Source organism: Scyliorhinus canicula, chromosome 2 (genome assembly GCF_902713615.1).
Source record: "Scyliorhinus canicula chromosome 2, sScyCan1.1, whole genome shotgun sequence".
NCBI classification, from domain to species: Eukaryota; Metazoa; Chordata; class Chondrichthyes; order Carcharhiniformes; family Scyliorhinidae; genus Scyliorhinus; species Scyliorhinus canicula.
In genome coordinates, this window is record NC_052147.1 from 72,546,567 (window position 1) to 72,563,880 (window position 17,314).

Here is a 17,314-nt window from a genome sequence, read left to right on the forward strand (position 1 = left end):
CACCCGTCATAACCAAAGAACACGTGTACACGCCCCTTCAACCCAACCCATCGAAACGAAACCCCCCCCCGGGGCTGCTGCTACTGCTGGCCTTTTTTCCCTACCGCTCTGCCAGGAAATCCAGGAAAGGCTGCCATCGCCTGAAAAACCCTTGTACTGATCCCCTCAAGGCAAATTTCACCCTCTCCAATTTGATGAACCCCGCCATATCAAAGATCCAGGCCTCCACGCTTGGGGGCCTCGCATCCTTCCACTGAAGAAGAATCCTCCGCCGGGCTACTAGGGACGCAAAGGCCAGAACACCGGCCTCTCTCGCCTCCTGCACTCCCGGCTCCAATGCAACCCCAAATATTGCGAGTCCCCAGCCTGGCTTGACCCTGGATCCTACCACCCTCGACACCGTGCTTGCTACCCCCTTCCAAAACTCCCCCAGTGCTGGGCATGCTTGAACATATGGGCATGGTTCGCTGGGCTCCGCGAGCACCTAGTACACCTGTCTTCACCCCCAAAGAACATACTCATCCTCGTCCTGGTCATATGAGCCCTATGCAGCACCTTGAACTGTATGAGGCTAAGCCTCGCACATGAAGAGGAGTTCACTCTTTCCAGAGCATCCGCTCACGTCCCCTCCTCAATCTCCTCACCAAACGCGCTTACCTGCATATACCTAAAACTGGTCCCCGGGGGGAGCCCGAAATTTTCCTCTAACTCACCCAGGCTTGCAAACTTCCCATCTACAAACAGGTCCCTCAACCTCCTAACACCTGCCCTGTGCCAACTCAGGAACCCGCCATCGATTCTCCCTAGAACAAACCGGTGGTTCCCCCGTATCGGGGACCCCATCGAGACCCCCACCTCCCTCTGTGCCGTCTCCATTGCCCCCAAAGTTTGAGGGTAGCTGCCACCACCGGGCTCGTGGTATACCTCGTTGGAGGGAGCGGCAGCGGCGCCGTCACCAGCGCCTCCAGGCTCGTGTCCACGCAGGACGCCATCTCCATCCTCTTCCATGCTGCCCCTTCCCCGTCCATTACCCACTTACGCACCATTGCGTTGGCAGCCCAATAGTACCCACAGAGGTTGGGCAGCGCCAGCCCCCCTATCCCTGCCCCGCTCCAAAAACACCCTTCTCACCCTCGGGATCCCGTGCGCCCATACAAATTCCGTTATACTCCTGTTGACCCTCCTAAAACAGGCCTTCGGGATAAGGATGGGGAGGCACTGGAACAGGAACAAAAACTTTGGGAGCACCGTCATCTTGACTGACTGCACCCTGCCCGCCAGCGGCAACATGTCCCATCTTTTAAACTCCTCCTCCATTTGCTCCACCAGCCTTACATAGAACATAGAACAGTACAGCACAGAACAGGCCCTTCGGCCCTCAATGTTGTGCCGAGCCATGATCACCCTACTCAAACCCATGTATGCACCCTACACCTGTAACCCAACAACCCCCCCCCCCCCCCCCCTTGTAAGGTTAAGTTTGTGTAGGGCCCTCCAGCTCCTGGCCACCTGGACTCCCAGGTACCTAAAGCTCCTCTCCGCCCTTTTTAGTGGGAGCCTACCAATCCCCTCCTCCTGATCCCCTGGGTGCACGACGAACAGCTCGCTCTTACCCAGGTTGAGCTTATACCCTGAGAAGTCCCCAAATTCCCTGAGAATCTTCATCACCTCCGGCTTTCCCCTCACTGGGTCCGCCACATAAAGCAACAAGTCATCCGCATAAAGCGACACTCGGTGCTCCTCCCCACCCCGCACTAGTCCCCTCCAGTTCCTCGACTCCCTCAACGCCATGGCCAGGGGTTCGGTCGCCAATGCAAAGAGCAAGGGGGACAAGGGACACCCCTGTCTCGTCCCTCGGTATAACCAAAAGTACTCCGATCTCCTCCTATTCGTGGCCATTTTCGCCATCGGGGCCTCATACAACCTCACCCATCTGACAAACCCCTCCCCAAACTCAAACCTTTCCAGCACCTCCCACAAGTACCCCCACTCAACCCTATCAAAGGTCTTCTCCGCGTCTAGCGCCACCACTATCTCCGCTTCCCCCGCTACCGCAGGAATCATAATAACATTCAAGGGCCTCCGTATGTTGGTTTTCAGCTGCCTTCCCTACACGAACCCCGTCTGATCCTCGTGGATGACCCACGGCCCACAGTCCTCTATCCTTGTGGCCAAGATCTTCACCAACAGCTTGGCATCCACATTCAACAGCGAGATCGGCCTGTATGATCCTCACTGCAGGGGGTCCTTGTCCCGCTTAAGGATCAAGGAAATCAGCGCCCGGGACATAGTCGGGGGCAAAGCCCCCCCCCCCCTCCCTTGCCTCGTTAAAGGTCCTAACCAACAGGGGGCCCAGCAGGTCTGCATACATTTTATAGAATTCGACCGGGAACCCATCCGGCCCCGGGGCCTTCCCCGACTGCATGCTCCCTATCCCTTTGACCATCCGGCCCCGGGGCCTTCCCCGACTGCATGCTCCCTATCCCTTTGACCATCCGGCCATCCGGCCCCGGGGCCTTCCCCGACTGCATGCTCCCTATCCCTTTGACCATCCGGCCATCCGGCCCCGGGGCCTTCCCCGACTGCATGCTCCCTATCCCTTTGACCATCCGGCCATCCGGCCCTGGGGCCTTCCCCGACTGCATGCTCCCTATCCCTTTGACCATCTGGCCATCCGGCCCCGGGGCCTTCCCCGACTGCATGCTCCCTATCCCTTTGACCATCCGGCCATCCGGCCCCGGAACCTTCCCCGACTGCATGCTCCCTATCCCTTTGACCATCTGGCCATCCGGCCCCGGGGCCTTCCCCGACTGCATGCTCCCTATCCCTTTGACCATCCGGCCATCCGGCCCCGGGGCCTTCCCCGACTGCATGCTCCCTATCCCTTTGACCAGCTCCTCCAGCTCAACCGGCGCCCCCAGTCCCTCCACCTGTCCCTCCTCCACCTTCAGGAATCTCAGCCGGTCCAAGAAGCGCCCCATTCCCCCCGCCCCTCCGCTGGGGGTTCAGACCGATACAGTTCCCCGTAAAAGTCCCTGAAGACCCCATTGATGTCTGCCCCCCTTCGCACCACATTCCCTCCCCTATCCTTAACTCCACCAGTCTCCCTGGCCGCATGCCGCTTACGGAGCTGATGCGCCAGCATCCTACTCGCCTTCTCCCCATATTCATAAACCGCTCCCTGTGCCTTCCTCCACTGAGCTTACGCCATTCTGGTGGTCAGTAAGTCGAACTCAGCCTGGAGACTACGCCGCTCCCCCAGCAATCCCTCCTCCGGAGCCTCCGCGTATCTCCTATCCACCCTCACCAACTCCCCCACCAGCCTCTCCCTCTCCCTCCTCTCCCTATGGACTCGGATGGAGATCAACTCCCCTCTAATCACCGCCTTCAATGCCTCCCAGATCGTCCCCACTCGAACCTCCCCATTATCATTGGCCTCCAGGTACCTCTTGATACAGCCTCGAACCCGCCCGCCCACCTCCTCATCTGCCAGCAGCCCCACCTCCAAGCGCCAGAGCGGGCGCTGGTCTCTCTCCTCCCCCAGCTCGAGGTCCAGCCAGTGCGGGGCATGATCCGAAATGACTATTGCCGAATATTCGGCATCCTCCTCCCTCGAAACCAGCCCCCTGCTCATAATTTAAAAATTGATCCGGGAATAGGCCTCATGCACATGGGAGAAGAATGAAAACGCCCTGGCCCTCGGCCTTGCAAACCTCCAAGGGTCCACCCCTCCCATCTGGTCCATAAACCCCTCAACACCTGGCCTCCTACCCGTCCTGGACCTGGATTGATCCAATGGGGGATCCAGCACTGTATTGAAGTCCCCCCCCATTATCAGGCCCCCCGTCTCCAGATCTGGAATCTGGCCCAACATGCGCCGCATAAAACCCGCATCGTCCCAGTCGGGGCGTATACGTTCACCAGCACCACCCGCTCCCCCTGCAGCTTGCCACTCACCATCACATACCTCCCGCCGCTATCCGCCACCACATTTGACGCCTCAAACGACACCCTCTTTCCCACCAGGATCGCCACCCCCCGATTTTTTGCATCCAGCCCCGAATGAAACACTTGGCCAACCCATCCCTTCCTCAGTCTAACCTGGTCCGCCACCTTCAGGTGCGTCTCCTGGAGCATAGCCACGTCCGCCTTCAGCCCCTTCAGGTGCGTAAACACCTGGGCCCGTTTGACCGGCCTATTCAGCCCCCTCACATTCCAAGTTATCAGCCGGATCAGAGGGCTCCCTGCCCCCCTCCCCTGCCGATTAGCCATAACCCTTCCCCTGCCCGCCACTTGCCAGCGACCCCCGCTCGGCCTGTTCCCCATGGCGGCAAACCCCAATCCCGACCCCCCCTGCATACTCCAGCTCCTTCCTGGTCATTCCAGCAACAACCCGGTACCCCCCCTCACCACCCCCCCCCCCCCCCCCCCCCCCCCCCCAAAGCCGTGTTACTGCCTCCATAGTACTCCCGTAAGCCAGCTGACTCCTGCTGACCCCGGCAACTCCCGCCACTCCTCCAACCCCTCCCAGCGTGGGGCTACCCCTCCTCCCCTGTGCCCACCAGCAGGCTCTCCTCCTCCCCCTCCCGCTCTCACGCGGGGAAAAAAAAAGCCCGTGCTTCTCAGTTCCAACCCCGCCCCATCAACCCTCAGCGTGGGAAAAAGCCCGTGCTTTCCACCTGCCCGACGCCACCTCCTCTAAGGCAGCTCCCATTGTCGGCCCAAACCCCTCGCGGGGCCCCAGCCCCCTTCCCACCATCAGCTCCCCACGCTACAAATCTACCCCCCACCTCGAGCCCATCCACCGAACTCACGCAAAAAGACAGTGCCCCGCCCGCCCTGAAAACAACACAGAACCCGCATTAAACAGAAAGCCCCCCTCAGAAAATAACACAGTTACATACAGACCCCCGCACCCAACCCTCAGTTTGAGTCCAACTTCTCGGCCTGCACAAAGGCCCATGCCTCCTCCGGGGACTCGAAGTAAAAGTGCCGGTCCTTGTAGGTGACCCACAAATGCGCCGGCTGCAACATGCCAAACTTCACTCCTTTTCTGTGAAGCACCGCCTTCATCCGGTTGTACCCGGCCCTCTGCTTAGCCACCTCCCCACTCCAGTCCTGGTAAATTCGCACCACTGCGTTCTCCCACCTGCTACTCCGCTCCTTCTTGGCCCACCTGAGCACACACACCCGGTCAGTGAACCGGTGGAACCGCACCAGCACCGCCCGTGGCGGCTCATTCGGCTTGGGCCTCCTGGCCAGTATTCTGTGGGCCCGCTCCAGCTCCAGGGGCCCCTGCAAGGACCCAGCTCCCATCAGCGAATTCAGCAGGACGACCACACAGGCTCCCAGGTCCGACCCCTCCAGCCTCTCCGGGAGGCCCAGGATCCGCAAATTTTTCCGCCTCAACCAGTTCTCCATCTCCTCGAACCGCTCCTGCCACTTTTTGTGGAGCGCCTCATGCATCTCCACCTTTACCGCGAGGGCTGAGGCCTCATCCTCTCTTTCAGAGGCCTGCTGTCGGATCTCCCGGATTGCCACCCCCTGGGCTGTCTGAGTCTCCAGCAGCTTGTCGATGGAAGCCTTCAACGGCTCTAGCAGCTCCACTTTGAGCTCCCGAAAGCAGCGCTGGAGAGTCTCCTGCTGCTCCTGCGCCCACTGCCTCCATGCCTCTAGGTCTCCGCCAGCCGCCATCTTGTGCTTCTTCCCTCGCTTTTCTTAGACGCTGCCACCGCTCTCTTGCTTGCCCCACTCCTGGTCCAGGCCATACACCGATGGGGAACTGCTGCTGACTCCTTCCCACGTCGGGAATCGTTGAATAAGTACCGCTGGGGGCCCTAAAAAGAGCCCAAAAGTCCGTTCCTGGCGGGAGCTGCCGAACGTGCGGCTTAGCTCCGCATAGCCGCAATCGGTAGTCGGCCTACATCTCTTCAGCGGACCCTCCCCCGACGGAGGCTCAAAAAACAACAGCTTCTTTACTCAAGACTGAGCTCCAGCGTCTTTCCGCTAATTCGAGATGCGCCTGACTACGCCAGGGCCATGGAACTGCTCAAGGAAAACTACACACAGTCGACGAACACCCTGTTTGCGAGACATCTACTCTCTACTCGCGTCCAACAGCCGGGCGAGTCGATTGAGGACTTCTGGAGGGCCCTTATACCTCTAGTACGAGACTGCGACTGCCAGGCCCTCACAGCCACGGAACATTCAAACTTACTCATGCGGGACGCCTTTGTTATGGGCATTGCATCGGACCCCATCCGGCAACGACTGCTGGAATGGGTTGCCCACGATCTCGCAGCTACAAAGACTCTGGCGCTATCAATGACGGCCGCCTCCCGTGGTGCGCGATCCTACCCTGCTAGCCACTCGGCCCACCAGATGCCCTCTCCCGAGGTACATGTGCCAGCGCACAAGTGAACCAGCTCCGTGCCTTGCACGAGAGCCTTTGCCATCCGGGGGTCACTCGTTTGTACCACCTAATCAAAGCCCGCAATCTGCCCTACTCCGTCGAGGAAGTGCAGACAGTCATCAGACACTGCCAGGTCTGTGCCGAGTGCAAGCCGTACTTCTACCGGCCAGATCGCGGGCGCCTGGTGAAAGCGTTCCGCCCCTTTGAATGCCTCAGCGTAGATTTCAAAGGGCCCCTCCCCTCCACCGACCGCAACACCTACATCCTTAGTGTGGTCGATGAATTCTCTAGGTTCCCCTTCGCCATCCAATGCCCAGATATGACGTCTGCACCGTCATCAAGGCCCTGGATTCCATTTTCGCTCTGTTCGGTTTCCCCGACTACATCCACAGTGACAGGGGATCCTCATTCATGAGCAATGAGCTGCGTCATTTCCTGCTCAGCAGGGGTATCGCCTCCAGCAGGACGACCAGCTACTACCCCCGGGGAAACGGGCAGGTAGAGAGAGAACGGGACGGTATGTAGGGCCGTCCAGCTGGCCCTACGGTCCAGGAACCTCCCAGGCGCTCGCTGGCAGCAGGTCCTCCCTGACGCGCTCCATTCTATTCGGTCACTACTGTGCACGTCCATGAACGTGTTTTTGCCTTCCCAAGGAAGTCTACATCCGGGGTGCCGCTCCCAACTTGGCTCACAACTCCGGGCCCAGTCCTTCTCCGTAGGCATGTCAGGCACCACAAGGCGGAACCCCTGGTGGACAAAGTACGCCTGCTCCATGCCAACCCCCAGTATGCTACGTACAATGGCTGCCAGGACACAGTCTCGCTCCGGGACCTGGCTCCCTCAGTTGCCGATCCCATGCCCTTTCTCCACCCCCTCCACCCCGCGCCACCCTCCTTTTCCCTGGCGCCCCCGTATTCGTCCCCCCCCCCCCCCCCCCCCCCCCCCCCCCCGGGTCCATCCCTCGTTCTCCTGCCCACACTGGAGGACACGGATGATTCCGGCTCGCTCTCGGAGTCATCCTGCCACTGGCCAGCACCAACACCGCCAGCATTGCACCGTCGTCGCCAACACCGCCTGTGCCGACGTCGCCACCACAGCTACGCCGATCACAACGGAACGTTCGACCACCGATTCGGCTCAACCTGTGACCTGCTAACCGGATGGACTCTTGGTTTTCTGTTGTTTGGACCTTTTGTACATAGATCACCTTTTGTATTATAGTTCCACGTCACCCCCGCCGGACTTATTTTTACAGGAGGTGAATGTGGTGATACAACCACTGTAGATATGCGTACTTGCAGTAGGGGGATGTATGGCTGTACCTGTAATACAGGTTCCTCCGGTAAGCCCCTGCCGGCTAGCTCCGCCCACAGGGAGCTTGTGTATAAATATGCGCTAGCCTCACTGAGATACTATTCTACAGCCGCCGCCGGAGGAATAGCATCTCACAGCAATAAAGCCTCTCTTGTACTTCACTCGAGTCTTTGTGTACAATTGTTAGCTCCACACAGCTAAGGTGCCTTCCCATCTCCATAGACTTGCCCCAACCTATGCCCTCTCCCAGTCAGAGTTGCCATTGACATCCCGTCCAGTTCTCCCCTCCCTTATTATGTCCTCTTTGGGAGCTAATGGATCCTCACTGGCAGCCGTTGGGGTCTGGCACATTAGCAAGCACAGTGCCCCTCGATTCCGGTACCCAAGCATTGAACCTTGAACCCTGAGTATTCATTCCATTGCTTGAGTTTGAACCTGTGGGCAGCTGGCAAGTTCACTCCTGATGGCCAGTCAGTTTGACAATCATGAGTCTCTGGAATGTTCGAGGGCACAATTGCTTTCTGCTGTATGATTGGCAAAGCTAATAGACACCCTTCTTACTCAGGCTACATCATTCAGAGATCTTATTGCTTTCATGCGTCTCAACACAAGAGACTCCCGGACAAACACTGAAATTTTGGCCAGCCCAGCCCCTCTCCACCATATTGCCTCTTCTTCCGGGTTCTCATCCACCCCGTCCATTAGGCCCACCTTCCTGACTCTCAACAAACCTTCCCCCCCCCCCCCCCCCCCCCCCCCCCCACCCTACAACCGCCCTATACCCCCATGCTACAGTCAGCAGACAAACATAGTTCTCTAAGAATATTAAAACAGCACAGGCAGCAGTCCTCGGGACCACCTAAATGAGCCGTGACTGCCATCCCGGTAAGCACCGACCACCCCACCCTCTCGACTCTCCCCAGCCTCCTTCCCCCAACCCCCCACCCCCACCCCCACCCCCAACAGAGCTAGTGGGTGGATCCTGTCCCCTTGGACTGCCTGGTGGTAGTTGGCGACAGTGGCAATGGCCTCCTTCCTCCCCCTCGAAGGTCAAGGCGCCTGGTTCCTGTTTTTAAAATCCAGTAGTAATTTGCTGAAGCCAATCTGGCACGACTGTTTGAAAACCAGCTGTCCCTACCAACAAAATAGCTTAATAGCATCCCCTCGGGGAGGGGATAATTCATTGAGGGCTGAAGGTGCGACGTTAACCACGCTAAGTATATGATAAATCATGCCCTTCCTGGATGTGAATTTGATCGTGTCATTGGGGAGATCTCGGGATAATCGCTTACGAAATCTCACCGGCACAAATCCCGTTTTTGGCCTCTCAAGAGATTTAGCGACCCTGACGGAATTTGCGCCTGTGACTGACGGGCCCACTAAATCTCACCCCAGGTCTTTAAACGTATCTGGATAACTAAGGTGTTTTGAATGAGAGTTAATTTTGCAGATTCAACTATACCTTTCTTAAAGATTTAATAGCCCCCATTACATGAGGAGATCAAAACCGGGCGCAGAGGGTCCTGAGGGGAGGCATTGTTAACTCTGTTGTACCAAAAATGACAAACAGTTTTCACTATATTCACCTTTTTAAAAATTTATTTTGAGTGCCCAATTCATTTATTTCAATTAAGGGGCAATTTAACGTGGCCAATCCACCTACCCTGCACATCTTTTGGGCTATCGGGGTGAAACCCATGCAAACACGGGGTGAATGTGCAAACTCCACACGGACAGTGACCCAGAGCCGGGATCGAACCTGGGATCTCGGCGCCGTGAAGCAGCAGTGCTAACCACTGCACAACCGTGCAGGCCCTGCACTACATTTACCTATTCATGAGTTGTGTTGTCTTTGTTTTGCTACATTTGGAGTAATATATATACATATATATATATATATTTTAAATAAATCCATCGCAGCAAATTACCACAAGATTCTATCTCATAGAAGGTCAATTTTATGGACGGACTCTTATTCAGGAAGTTCACTGTTTGACCATTTTTTACCAGGAAGCTGTAACCTTAATTGTAGATCTTTTTGGTTTACGTTTCAATCAATATTTTATATTTCTTCAACACTAATTACCTTATAGTTATTTTCAATGTTATAGCTACTGTCAAGGAATGCAAACTAAACACTAATATCCATGCGTTGTATGTCGGCCAACAACGTTTTGACTGTTTTAAACAATGAATCATTTCTACGAGTCGCTTTGCGAGCACACATATTTTGCACATTATGTAAGAATAACCAGATGTATCCCTAATTGCACTGGTGAAATACTAAGGGAAATACTGGTGGTGGTGAAAGGGAAGAGGAGATGATTCAACATATATTAAGGGAAGTCAGCCTCACCACAAGAGTGTTCTGCAAGTTCATACAGGAATACATCCATTCAGCTGTTGGTTAGGGAAGAGTTGAATACTGGACTGTATTATAATAAATCACTGACAGTCCTACAGTTATGCTGATAATTCTAGACACACACTGATTAAATACATTAGAAATCCACTTCATTGCATAGACTGTTTTATCACCCAGCTTTCGGTTTGATTTATGTTGGGGAATTTTCTTTGCTAGGTTTTGGGAAGTTTGTTCTCAAAAGTGAAAACTCCCTTTGCCATTAACAGGATCAGAAAAAGCAGTACAATTATGCAAAGCAAATCTACACCTGAAAGCAGGAACAAAACAGCCACCAAGGGTGCAAACTGCCCACAAGCATGGAGTTCCAACTCAAGCATTAATACATCCAACCAACCAGAATTTCTTGCTCAACAGAAAGTGGAAGCAATAGGTGAGGCTAGAAATGATTAAAAATCTGGGTGCTCGATCCCGGCTCTGGGTCACTGTCCGTGTGGAGTTTGCACATTCTCCCCGTGTCTGCGTGGGTTTCGCCCCCACAACCCAAAAATGTGCAGAGTAGGTGGATTGGCCACGCTAAATTGCCCCTTAATTAGAAAAAATAATTGGCTAATCTAAATTTATAAAAAAACAAAAAAAAAAAAAAAAAATCTGGGTGGCATTGTGGCGCAATGGTTAGCACTGCTGCCTTGCGGTGCTGAGGACCCAGGTTCCATTCCGGCCCCGGGTCACTGTCGGTGTAGAGTTTGCACATTCTCCCCGTGTCTGTGTGGGTCTCACCCCCCACAACACAAAGATGTGCAGGGTGGGTGGATTGGCCACGCTAAATTACCCCTTAACTGGAAAAAAAATAATTGGGTACTCTAAATTTATTTTAAAAATAAATCAATATTAAGCGCAAAAGGAAATGGTGAACAAGTGGAAGTTAACGTGCTGTTTCTTGAACTCTCTTTGAACTTCATTGGAAAACTATACAAGGCTAAAGATCGCAAGGTCAGCATGAGATGGGGAATTGAAGGGACATTTCAAAATTGCTAAATTGGAATTACAAAATGTAGGTTGCCAACCAATCTGCATTAGCACCTCCGGGCATAGATGAGTGAACACAGTATGCGAGATTAGCAGAAGTAGGCAGCACGGTAGCATGGTGGTTAGCATAAATGCTTCACAGCTCCAGGGTCCCAGGTTCGATTCCCGGCTGGGTCACTGTCTGTGCGGAGTCTGCACGTCCTCCCCATGTGTGCGTGGGTTTCCTCCGGGTGCTCCGGTTTCCTCCCACAGTCCAAAGATGTGCGGGTTAGGTGGATTGGCCATGTTAAATTGCCCGTAGTGTCCTAAAAAGTAAGGTTAAGGGAGGGGTTGTTGGGTTACGGATATAGGGTGGATACGTGGGTCTGAGTAGGGTGATCATGGCTCGGCACAACATCGAGGGCCGAAGGGCCTGTTCTGTGCTGTACTGTTCTATGTTCTATGTTCTAAGTACTTATACATTTCTGACCTTTTTTTATTTGTTATTGGGATGTGACCAGCATTGACAAAAGCTTGCATTTATTATCCATCCCTAATTCCCCTTGAGAAAATGGTGGTGCGCCATCTTCTTGAACTGCTGCAGCCCATGTGGTGTAGGTGAACCTGCAGTGCTGTGGGAAGGAAGTTCCATAATTTTGACCCAGCAACAGTGAAGGAGTGGAGACATAGTTCCAAGTCACTATGGTGTTTCGCTTGGGGGAGACCTTATAAGTGGTGTTCCATGCATCTGCTGCCCTTGTCCTTCAAAGTGGTAGAGGTCGCGAGTATGGAAGGTGCTGTAAAAGGGGCCTTGGTTTGTTGCTGCAGTGCATCTTGTAGATGATACACACGGCTGCCACAGTGCATCAGTGGTGGAGGAAGTGGATGATGGAGATGGTGGATGATGTGCCAATCAAGCAGGCTTCTTTCTCCTGGATGGTATTAAGAGCCTTTAGTGTTGTTGGAGCTGCACTCATCCAGGCAAGTGGAGAGTTGTGGTGAATGTGATTCACACCGGATTATAATCTGTATATACATGTGTCTATATTGTAAGTGCAGTTGCACTACCTGACCACCAGGGGGAGTAGCTCTGGGAATGCTCTAGAATTGTACTGGGCTTCTCCCTTGGCTCCGCCCAGGACTCCTCCCCCTGGAGCTGCTGTATAAAGATCAGTGCCGCATGGTCAGCCGGCCAGTTCACCGAAAGTTCAATGGTTAACAGGCTGGCTCTGTTGTGAGCATATTAAAACCGCTATTCTAATCCTACAAGCATGTGTCCGTAGAATTGTTGGTTCCACCAATTTAATATACTCAGGAAACAGTCGAAGAAATCATGGAAGCAGCCCTCAAGCCTTGAACTCGACCCACAGGATGCAGAGGCTAAGGAGATTTTTTCCCACTGGCTGAGATGTTTTAAAGCCTACCTGACAGAAGCCAGCACCGCCGGAACAACGGAGAAACAAAAACTCAGCCTACTGCACACGAGGGTAAGCCACAGAATCTCCACATAGCTGAATCCGGCCGGTTAATTTTCCCCGCGAAGTCAGCGGCAGCTCTGTACCCTTGGCAAAGTTATTTACACACATATGTAGGCATCCGTTTGTGGTGTTGTCCCTTGCTTCTTCCAGACGGATTTCGCTGACGTTGTTGTCTTGTGCGCACTTCCGCTTCTGCGGCCCTCCCGTCTTCCCCATGAGTGGTACAAATGTTAATTGCAACTTATCAGCCCAAGCCTGAATACAGTCCAAATCTTGCTGCATTTTGACATGACTGCTTCAGTATCTGAGGAGTCAAGAATGGTGCTGAACATTGTGCAATCATCAGCAAACTTCCCCATTCTGACCTTATTGTAAAGGTCCTTCCCCTTTGTTCCTGTTTATTACCTTAATTCTCCTTTCTTTTATTTTTTGCAGTTACATTTTTGATTCATGGATGATGAATGGGCATGTGTCTTTAAGGCAGTGGCCTGTGCCTTTAATTCAAGCAAAGGATTTCAGCAGCAGGAAAGATCAGTGATGACATAAATTGATTGATTTGGCTGATGGCCAATGTTTTGGCCCAAAAGGGTGTGTTCTGCCCAATAACAGGTGGTGGTTGGATCTGATCCCACTGAAATGGTTCAGAGGCCGAAGGAGCTTCAGTTTCCATTTGGCAGCTGGGAGGGAAGACCCACTTTCTTTCCACTTGTTTTTTCTCCAGAAAGACTGTGTTTCTGAACTGGCAGAAAGCCTGGATGAATCTTGTTACAGAAGAACCATTACACGCTGGGCGGGAATGGTTCAGAATCTGATAGCTCTCCGCAGAAAAGTTTGATGTGAACCAATCAATTCTTTCTCCAGAAAAGGCAGAGGCCTGAAGGTAAAGTTTGATGCAAAGCAAGAGGCCTCTCCAGGAGAAGTTGAGCAATATTGCTGAACTGAAAGGAAGATCATTGCATACTGTACACCAGAGACTTAAATCCATAAGCAGACTGTGAAGAAGGAATGCTGCAAACACCATTTGAAGCAGACATAACTTTTGACTGTCAGCCTGACATGTTTTCCCCTTTTACACTCCTCTGTGTTTATCTGTCTCGTGTGTGTCGAGGGTGAGGGAGGCAAGTTACTGTAGGAGTTAGGGTATTTATTAATTTTTAACAAACTGCAGCTCCTGCGTATTTCACTATTAATCCTGTTATAAATAAACAATAATTGTGTATCAACTTACAGACCTGGTGACTGCAATTATTGGGCAGCCAAGGGCCAAAGATTTCATGAATGTTTATAAGAATTATTGATTCATTCACTTGTGTTGTGACTCTGGGGTTGAAATTGACCGCGCACTAGCCCAGGGTGGGGTAACATAATGATGGAGCAAAGGTTATTGATGAAGCAGCTGAACATGGCTGAACAATACCCAGAGGAACACTCCTGCAGTGATATCCCAGAACTGTGATGATTGACCTCCAACAACCACAACCATCTTTCTTTGTGCCAGATATGACTCCAACCAGTGGAGAGAGAGTCTTCCCCTAAATTCCATTTACTGCAGTTTTGCTGGCTCCTTGATGCCTTACGCAGTCAAATGCTGCCTTAATGTCAAGGGCAGTCACTCTCACCTCACCCCTGGAATTCAGCTATTTTGTCCATGCTTGAGCTAAGGGTATAATGAGGTCAGGAGATGAGTGGCCCAGGCAGAACCCATGAGTGTCAATGTGTAAGTGCTGCTTGAAAGCACTGTAATTTTTTAAAAAATGAATTTAGTGTACCCAATTCATTTTTTCCAATTAAGGGGCAATTTAACTTGACCAATCCACCTAGCCTGCACATCTTTGGGTTGTGGGGACGAAACCCACGTAAACACGAGGAGAATATGCAAACTCCACACGGACAGTGTCCCAGCGCCGGGATCGAACCTAGGACCTCGGTGCCGTGAGGCAGCAATGCTAACCACTGTGCCACTGTGCTGCCCTCAAAAGCACTGTGATGACCCCTTCCATCATCTTGCTGATGATTGAGAGTGGACTGATGGGCAGTAATTGACTGGGTTGGATTTGTCTTATTTTTTGTGGACAGGACAGATCTGAACAATTTTTCACATTCCTGGGTCGATTCCAGTGTTGTAGCTGTATTGGGACAGCTTGGCTAGGGGTACAGCTACCTCTGGAACACAAGTCTTAAATATTATTGTTGGAATATCATCAAGGCCCATAACGTTGAAGTGTCCAGTACCTGAAGACTAGCATCTTTGATGCTTGGGATCTGAGACCGAGGATGAAATGAATCCGGCTGAATATTATTGTAAGTGCTTCAGCTTTGTTTTTTGCATTGATGTGCTGGGCTCCTCCATCCTTGAGGATGGGGATATTTGTGAAGTCTCCTCCTCCAGTGAGTTGTTTAATTGTCCACCACCATTCATGACCTGATGTGACGGGACTGCAGAGCTTAAATCTGATTGGTTGGCTGTGGGATTGCTCAGCTCTATCACTTGCTGCTTTCACTGTTTGGCATGCAAGTAGTCCTGTGCTGTAACGTCACGAGGTTTACACCTTATTTTTAGGTGTGCGTGGTGCTGCTCCTAGCATGCCTTCCTGCACTCTTCATTCAACCAGGGTTGATCCCCTGGCTCGATGGTAATGGTAGAGTGGGGCATATGCCGGATCATGAGGTTTACTGATTGTGGTGTATACTATTCTGCTGCTGCAGTTGGCCCAGTTTTTTTTTTGAAATAATTTTTATTGAAAAATTTTGAATTTATACAACAATAACACACCTTAGTAAAATACCAAAAATAACAATAATATTAACAATCATAAACATTCGCCCCACCTCCATGAACAACACAGCATTTTAACAACAACGCAAATTAACAAAATATAAAGTTACAGAATAGACACTACAATAAGGAACACCCCCCCCCTCCCCGGGTTGCTGCTGCTATTGACCAAGATACCTATCTTTGAGCCAGGAAGTCCAGAAAAGGCTGCCACCGTTTATAGAACCCTTGTATTGATCCTCTCGGGCAAATTTGACCCTTTCCAGTTTTATAAATCCCGCCATGTCACTGATCCAGGTCTCCACACTTGGGGGCCTTGCATCCTTCCACTGTAGCAGAATCCTTCGACGGGCTACTAGGGACGCAAAGGCCAGGACACCGGCCTCTTTCGCCTCCTACACTCCTGGCTCTACCGCAGCTCCAAAAATTGCGAGTCCCCACCCTGGTTTGACCCTGGATCCAACCACCCTCGACACCGTCCCTGCCACCCCCTTCCAGAATTCTTCCAGTGCTGGGCATGCCCAGAACATATGGGCATGGTTCGCTGGACTCCCCGAACATCTGGTGCACCTATCCTCACCCCCAAAGAACCTACTCATCCTAGTAGGGCAGCAGGGTAGCATGGTGGTTAGCATAAATGCTTCACAGCTCCAGGGTCCCAGGTTCGATTCCCGGCTGGGTCACTGTCTGTGTGGAGTCTGTACGTCCTCCCCCTGTGTGCGTGGGTTTCCTCCGGGTGCTCCGGTTTCCTCCCACAGTCCAAAGATGTGCGGGTTAGGTGGATTGGCCATGCTAAATTAGGAGTGCCCGTAGTGTCCTAATAAAAAAGTAAGGTTAAGGGGGGGGTTGTTGGGTTACGGGTACAGGGTGGGTTTGAGTAGGGTGATCATGGCTCGGCACAACATTGAGGGCCGAAGGGCCTGTTCTGTGCTGTACTGTTCTATGTTTCTAGTCCCGGACATGTGGGCCCGGTGCAGCACCTTAAATTGGATGAGACTAAGCCTCGCACATGAGGAGGAAGAGTTGACTCTCTCCAAGGCATCCGCCCAAGTCCCGTCCTCTATCTGCTCCCCGAGTTCCTCCTCCCATTTAGCCTTCAGCTCCTCCACTGACGACTCCTCCCCCTCCTGCATTACCTTATAGATGTCAGACACCTTCCCCTTTCCGACCCACACCCCTGAAAGCACTCTGTCCATCGTCCCCTGCGAGGGCAGCAAAGGGAATCCCTCTACCTGTCGCCTAGCAAACGCCTTTACCTGCAAGTATCTGAACATGTTCCCTTGTGGAAGGCCAAATTTATCTTCCAGTTCCCCCAGGCCCGCAAACCTCCTGCCAATAAACAGGTCCCTCAATTTGCTGATGCCCGCCCTTTGCCACCCCCTAAATCCCCCATCCTTGTTCCCCGGGATGAACCGATGGTTGCCACCCAGTGGAGCCTCCATCGAGCCCCCTGTTTCCCCACTATGCCGCCTCCACTGTCCCCAGATTCTTAGGGTCGCCACCACCACCGGGCTTGTGGTAAACCTCTTAGGGGAGAGTGGCAACGGCACCGTTACCATGGCACCCAGGCTCGTACCTCTACATGACGCCATCTCCATTCTCTTCCACGCCGCCCTTCCCCCCTCCATCACCCATTTCCGCACCATTGACACATTGGCCGCCCAATAGTACCCCAGAAGGTTGGGCAGCGCCAGCCCGCCTCTATCCCTCCCTCGCTCCAGGAACGCCCTCTTCACTCTCGGAGTCCCATGCGCCCACACAAAGCTCAAAATACTGCTGGTCACTCTCCTAAAGAAGGCCCTGGCGATAAAGATGGGCAGGCACTGAAAGAGGACCAAGAACCTCAGAAGCACCGTCATTTTGACGGACTGTACCCTCCCCGCCAACGATAATGGCAGCATGTCCCACCTCTTGAACTCCTCCTCCATCTGATCTACAAGTCTGGTGAAATTATGCTTGTGAAG